Below are 6,261 nucleotides of genomic sequence, written 5' to 3' on the forward strand. Positions count from 1 at the left end.
AAACTCAAGATTCATATTATTTTGTTCTTTGAAGAATTCTGAACAGTATGTTTTTTCTCTTGAACACGCAACGAACTATGTATTAGGTTTATTAAAACCTACTGCCTCCTGCTCGTAAGACAGCATTGGTGGTTCAACGCTTATTAATAAAATCCCAGTAAGGGCAGAGTCCATCCTGTTTCCCTAAAAAAACGCTTGTCTTTGCAAATTTTACGAAAAGCTTCTCTAACTTTTAGAAAACTAACCAGTCGTCCAACTTGTCGTCTCTAAAAAATAATTGTGTTTAGATATTTTATAACCAATACCCACATGAAGAAGAAAAAGAAAATCAATAGTCTCCCTGTTTTGTGGAACACATCCACTGGTAGGTTTTTCGAAAGTCCCCTCAGCCCAACCCTAGGGCAACACCCAATCCTCATCTTTTGCTCAGGTCTGTTTAGGCCTTGTTTAGTTCATAAAAAATTAAAAAAATTTCAAGATTCTCTGTCACATCGAATCTTGTGTCACATTAAATATAGACTTGCACAATTTGTCTGTAAATTGCGAGATGAATCTTTTGAACTTAGTTAGTCTATAATTGGACAATAATTGTCAAATAAAAAAATAGAACTAAACAAGGCCAGTTCCCATTCAAAAACTTTTCACCTCGTCCGTTCGAACATTTTAACACATGTATGGACCATTAAATATAGATAAAAAATAATTAATTACACAGTTTGCATGAAAAACCACAAGACGAAACTAAGCATAATTAGTCCATGATTAACCCAACTGTGACAGTACACATGTATTTTTTAATTAGTATCTAAACATCCCTTCGGACATACCATAAAACATGCAATATTATACTAACAACTTTTCTCCCACGAACTTAACAAGGCCTCAGTTTCTCTCCTCTCTATCCTCGTCGCATAGACGATGCTTGCCGTGTGCGCATCCCTAATCGTCGCGGTCCACATGAGCTTGATGACATTGGACGGAACAGCCAAGTGGGGGTGTAGGAACTCGTCAAACTCTGTCACATCGGCATGAGCGTGAGCTCGACCATGGCGCATTGACCCGGCGACGTGAAAGTTCAACTTGACTTAGTGGCTCGTCAGCATTTTGTTACTTTATCGCAGAAGTAAAGATCTTATTTAGTATTCGAAAAATTCCATGGGGAGTAATACTACACTGTACCAAAATCAATGGTTCTAATTTTAAACAGAGAAGAAATGATATATGTAACACCCTAAATTTTGCTCTTTTGGAAATAGAGAAAAAATAATTAATTATACATTTTTTGGGCCTAGCAACATGATTGTGCATGCATGATGGTGCATATATTTTATTGTATTGTGTGAATTTGATCAAAATTTAAAATAATTCAAACTGGTCTCAAAATGGTTTTCAAATTGGTTTTTAAATAGGCTTTGAAATAAAAGAATAAAAAAAGAACTCTCCCTCTCTATTTTCGGCCCGAAGACCCAGATCTTTCCCTCCCCCTTTCCTTTGGCCTGCTCCCTTCTCGGCCCAATGCGTGCAGGCCTAGCTAGCTCCCACGCCAGCGCCAGCGCCCTCCCCTCTCTTCTCCTAATGACGAGTGGGCCCCGCGACCGTAAGTCACCGCCAGGTGGGACCCCCTGGTCAGCCGCGTCCCCTACCTCTGGCCGTGGGGAAACCGGACTCTGTCCGAGGAAATCCGCCCCAGACTCCTCGCGCTTGTCTTGAAGCGCACGTCGGGAGCTCTTTATATAACAGTCGCGACCCCCATGCCTTCCTACCCCCAATCTTAGCGCAACTCTCTACCCTAGCCAAGCCGCAGCAGCCGCCGAGATCGCCGTCGAGATCGATCTTCTGTTTTGTCGAGTCTCTGTCCCCGTAAGCTCAACGCCGAGCTTCGTTATGATCTCTCGAAGCCGCTAGACCTTTCCCCCTCCTATTTTTCGCTTTTGTATGCTCACTTTGCGATGCCGAACCTTGCAGGAGCCTATCCGTCCGCCATCCCACGCTGCCCGCCTCCTCTGAGCATCCTTCGATCGCGAAAAGTCCGTAGGTGAGTTCTTCTTGATCCCCTCTTGCTTTCCCAGCCTTTGGTTCTTTGAATCGTGGCTAGAATCGACCAAACGCCGAACTCCGGCGAGGTCCGGCCATGGCGCCGCCGTGACCCTCCCAAATCCGGCGGGCCACTCTCCTCTCCCCCTCCCCGATCTGTTCTGGACCGTCCAAATTTTGATCAACGGCTCAGATTAGAACTTACCCTTCGGGGTAGTTTTTGCTAAAGAAACCCTGCCCTTTTTAAATATATAACCCGCGATCCAAAGCGTTTTCTCTGGTTACGCTTTCTGACTTTGAAAACGTAAATCCGGATGGTTGGATTAAAAATACGTTTTCTGTATTTACAAAATTGGGACTAGTTTTATATTGCTCATAAAATATTGGTTTTAACTCCGATTTGATCCATTCAAATTGATTTAGATTCGTAATCACAAGATCTACATGTTAGTCTCACTGTTTTACAAGTTTACAACTTTTTATTTTCGTGACTCTATTTAATTAATTTTTTTTCTAAAGAAAATCTTGGAAAATTCATATCTTCTTCGTTATAGCTCCGATTTTCGTGATCTTTACGTCTGTGTGATCGTAGTGCGATGTAGATTTGTTTTATAAACTTTTTATCTTTATTTGCTACTGTTGGTGTATTGTTCTAATTATAGGTTTGTTGCTTTGTATGATTGCCTCTGGATGATTGCTGTTGATGTGATGACTGAGTTTAGTTGGTGAGCTTTTACGTGGTGATCAAGAAGCAGTTTGTGGAAGGTTTGGAACTAAAAGAAGGATCTGAGTTTCAAGGCAAGTATAGCATGGGATCATTCTTGTTTTCTAACAACTTTAATCACACAATTCATATTGCATGTGTCTTCTTGCTAAGGATTTCCTAGTATTGATCTTATACCTTATTGTAGGGTCGAGATGGCGGACTAGAGGGGGGGTGAATAGTCCTTTCTAAAACTTAACGCGCCGGCTAACCGAAATAAGTGCGAAAATAAAACTATCGGTCTAGGCAAGATTTCACCCCTCTATCTAAGTTCTTTAGCACTTTGTAAAAGATCCTAAACAAGCAAACAAGATGCTACCTTAGCAAGGGCTCACCTAATTAATTCTAGAAGCAAGGTCACACAAACCTATGCCACTAGTACTTTGTAAAACGGGGAGCTCCTACACAACTAGTAAGCAAAAGCACAAAGCTCCTAAGCTCACTAGCAATGCTCAATAACAAGACAACCAATGCCAAATTAGAGAGCGCAAATTACTTAGCTACACAAACTAAGCAATGTGACTAACAAGGTTACACAAACCAAATTAGTCACGCAAGAGGAACTACTTCTAGCTACACAAGCAAGAAGGTAACTAGCAAGCTACCCAAGCTAACTAATTACAAGAGCAACTACACAAGCGCAAGTATATGAAGTAAATACAAGCTTGGGTTAGGGACTTGCAAAGCAACGGGAAGAACAATGTTGACACGATGATTTTCTTCCGAGGTTCACTTGGTTGCCACCAAGCTACGTCTCCGTTGTGTCGACCAACACTTGGTGGTTCGGCGGCTAAGAGGTGTTACACGAACCTCGTCCTCACTAGGACACCGCAAGAACCTACCCACAAATGAGGCAAATCAATGACATCCACAATCCAATAGAGTTGCTCTTCGCGATCCCCGCGGGGTGAGCACCGTACCCCTCACAAATCCTCCTCCGGAGCACCGCACAATCTTCTCGCGTGCTTCAAATGGAGTCACAATCCACCAAACCGTCTAGGTGATGGCAATCACCAAGAGTAACAAGAAATCCCCAATCACAAAGATTTCCTAGTGCTACCAAATGCAAATCCCGAATGCACACACTAGGCTCTCAGTCCCTCACTCGAAATAACACCAAGCATCAGAGGAAGAGAAAGGGAAATGGTGGATCTTCAACCTCTCATCCACACCCACAAAGGGTTCTAAATCTCTCTAAGAAATTTCAGCTCGAATCCATGAGAGAGAGAGAGAGGAGAGAAGGAACTCTCGACTTGCTTGCTCTCTGTTGAAAAATAATGGGAGAGCCTGTGTTCTCGAGAGTTGGAGAAAGAAAAGGGAGCGCTCAGCTTAAATTAACTTGGCCAGCCAGCTCTCCAACGGGCAACAATAATACCGTTTGCCACAATGGGCAGCAGCACAGGCACTGAGTGACCCTCTGCATTCTCTCAGCACTGGGCTCCATCAAATAAATGAGCAAGTGGCAAAGAGCTGCAACCTCCAGCAGTCCACGCGCATGCACGCCTGCCATTCTCCATTTTGAATGGACGAGCAACACCTCAAAATAATTAAGTACATCCTTGTACTTGAGTGGACCCCATGCTATAATTAGCATAGGTCAATGGCTGCCTCCTTTTCTCAAAGCGTGTTCACATTTGCATGCAGCCATACAAATCACCTTTCTCATTCTCTCTCTCATTTATTATGGCAAGAGCTCCACCACATCCAAGGTATGCAAGCATGGTCCCTGCCTTTTCCTTCTCACGCACGAGACAGACAGCGCACAACAGCTGTAAACTCTTTCAACTGGTTCCAACTAGCTGCAACTGCTTTCAGCTCTCTTTCACCTGCCTGCTGTTGGGATGCACACTAGATTTAACTGGTTGCGACTGGTTGTGACTGCTTCCAGCATCTTGCAATTTCCTTCACTTCCTTGTTGTTGAGCAGTGCACTGATTTTAACTAGTTCCAACTGGTCGCAACTGCTTCCAGCTTCTTGCAAAAGCCTTTACTTGCTTGCTATTAAAACTGTGTACTGCTTTTAACTGATTCCGACTGCTTCCAACTCGTTTCAGCAGCTTGTAGTTCTTCAGCAGTTCACCTTCTATGAATTTTCAGCACCTTTTCAAGTAGCTAATTTTACCAAAAATATTCCAAAATAAATTGGACATTTAAATTAGCTTTTCACAAATATTTTTAGGCTTTCTCATGCAGCTCACCACGTCACTAAGCGCTAGGTAAATGCAAATGAGACTCACACTTAGTGGCACTAGATAACCATTGCAATTAAAAATTTCCCCTCTGTATAGTACGGTTATCTATCCTAAAATCCGGTAAAGCACTTCTCTACTCAACTTAGACCGGTGAAATGAAATTCCCTATAAGTTATACCTTTGCCTTGCGCATTCCATTCCATCTCCTTCGATATTGATGCAACACATGCACCAATTAATCAAAAATGATATGATCCACTTCATAACCTCACGTGACCATATTGGTTCATCGATCTTGACATCACTTGCTCTTCACCGTTGCGTCGGTCCATCAGCGTCAAGTCTTGCTCAAGCTTCACCGTCACACGCGGTCCCTCGCTACAAAGCCTCCGACTTGCTCTTCACACTTGCAACCAATCCATCGAGCCAAGCTTCATCTTGATCTTCTCCACCTTGGTCACATGACTCCATGTCATGTATCATATGCAATGAGCTCCTCTATTATCACACATTCACCTGTGGACTAATCTCCTGTGTATCTCACATAAACACTATTAGTCCACCTAAGTTGTCACTCAATTACCAAAACCAAACAAGGACCTTTCAATCTCCCCCTTTTTGGTAAATGATGACAACTCTACAAAGATATGGAAATTAAAGCTTTTTCTAGCTAGCACTTCACACAAGTGTAAATTGCTAACTTGATTTTGGATTTTTTGCTACTTATCCAACATTTAAGCTCAATGTCAAGATTTGGATAAGCACCATAAAACCTGACTTAGTGCTAAGGTGTATAGAATAAACCTTTGTAGCTCGATACCATTTTTTATATCATTTGAAGTAGACAATGTACACCATCCTTAGCACCATGAGCAGCTAGACAACAAAAACACTAGAAACTCCGTGAGATCAACATTATAAGCAAGGGTCTAGTCTTTGCTTGATAAACACAAGTCTAGCTACCAACCTATGCATGCTAGTAATCATATCATCAATCAAGTTCTATAACAAGTATACACCACACAAGCATGCATATTGAATTTAAAAACTTATGCAATGCAAGCAAGCACATGAATATGCACATATCAAATGCAAACAAACAAGGTTCATGAGCTTGCTCCCCCTACTTGTGTGCTTCTCATGTTCAAGAATTTTGATCCATCTTTTTCTTCAATGTTGCTCCCTCTTTGTCCGTGTCCATGTCCATGTCCAAACCACCAAATTCCCATATTTCATATCTTTTGTACAAATCTCTCCCCCTTTGTCATCAATT

The sequence above is a fragment of the Sorghum bicolor genome, chromosome 7 (assembly GCF_000003195.3).
Source record: "Sorghum bicolor cultivar BTx623 chromosome 7, Sorghum_bicolor_NCBIv3, whole genome shotgun sequence".
NCBI lineage: Eukaryota > Viridiplantae > Streptophyta > Magnoliopsida > Poales > Poaceae > Sorghum > Sorghum bicolor.